Source organism: Pteropus vampyrus, unplaced genomic scaffold (genome assembly GCF_000151845.1).
Source record: "Pteropus vampyrus isolate Shadow unplaced genomic scaffold, Pvam_2.0 Scaffold379, whole genome shotgun sequence".
NCBI lineage: Eukaryota > Metazoa > Chordata > Mammalia > Chiroptera > Pteropodidae > Pteropus > Pteropus vampyrus.
Window position 1 is genome coordinate 645,476 of NW_011889160.1, and position 1,525 is coordinate 647,000.

Below are 1,525 nucleotides of genomic sequence, written 5' to 3' on the forward strand. Positions count from 1 at the left end.
CCTGGCCACCTGGCAGGAGTACAGAGTCCAGGTGTTAACCCCCAGGGTTATTTAACACCCTCTCATTTTACAGATGCAGAAACAGGGGTAGGGGAGGCAGAGGGCTGAGCTGGTCAACAGAGCTGGGATTAAAATCTGGGTGTCCTGACTGCGACATGTGTGTGAGTCTCACTGTATCACGCTGTCTGTTGGCACAAAAGTGCAACCCAACCAATTCTCTGATACCAACTGCAGGTCCAACGATTCAATTCAATTCTGTCACTAACTATCCAGAATTAGTGTAGACTCCACAGATTAAGGGCTAAGTCAGACAGGGCTGCTGCCACTTCAGACACAGCCACAAATGGGGTGCCTGAGCTACCCATGCTTCGGGTTTGATATTTGCTAGAACAACTCAGAGACTCAAAAAGTGCTCTACCTACCACGACAGTGTGCTACAAAGACGCCAGATGAAGAGCCAGATGGAGATGGTCCCACAGGTCTCGTGCACAGGAGCCTCTGTGCCTGCGGAGTTGGGGTGTGCACCCCCCTCCCGGCAGGTGGATGTGCTCCCCAAATGTTGCTGTTTAAAGGATTTTATGAAAATTTCATTTCGTAGGCATGATTTATGAAATCATTAGCCATTGGAGACTGAACCCCATCTCTGGCCTCCCTCTTTCCTGAGGTTGGGGACGGGGCTGAAAGTTCTAATCCTGTAGTCACAGGTGTGGCTTTGCTGGTGGCTAGTCCCCATCCTGAAGCTATCTAGGGCTCCCCCAAGAATCATTTCATCAGAAAACAAAGACAGTAAATTCCAAGAGTTTTTTGGACTCTGTGCCAGAAACTCTACAGAAACCAAGTACTTTTTATTACACCACATGGGGTATTTGTAACACCACTTGCACTGAAAAGACAAAACTGTCCTTTATAATGCTTTCTCATCATTTCTAGGCCCAGTTGTCTACAGCGGTCTCAAGGGTACACATAAGTCACAGCAGACACTGTTGGTGCAGGAGACCAGGTTTTGTGTGTGTGTGTGTGTGTGTGTGTGTGTGTGTGTGTGTGTGTGACTGGGGGATGAACAGGTTCCCCTCCCTGTTCTCAGGACCCTAACCTCAAATTCAAAGGTCCCATAATGGACTTCAAGGGCAGAATTGTAACAGAACTGCAAGGTCCAGCGAGAGAAGGCAGTTAAAGATGAGGCAATCTACTGAGGTGTCAGGGACAGAGTGTCCACCTGGCGTCCTCAGGCACCCAGAGAGCTTCCAGACTTAAAACATGTCTTCCATATGTCAGTCAGGGTGCCTCACACTTGGGCAGGCTGAGGTTATAATGCAAAAGTGTTAAGTGGAAGAAGCAAAGCACTAAATCATGAACTGAGATTAGCGGGGCTCGTCAGAGAGCTCAGCTTCCTGCCCTCCCTGCAGAGGGGAGGACAGCAGCTGGGCCCAGCACCCCTCCTCCCGAGCTGAAGAGCCTGGCCACACCTCCCACGGAGAGAGGGCACCCACGGCAGCCTCATGTCACAGCTGCTCAGGATGCTGGA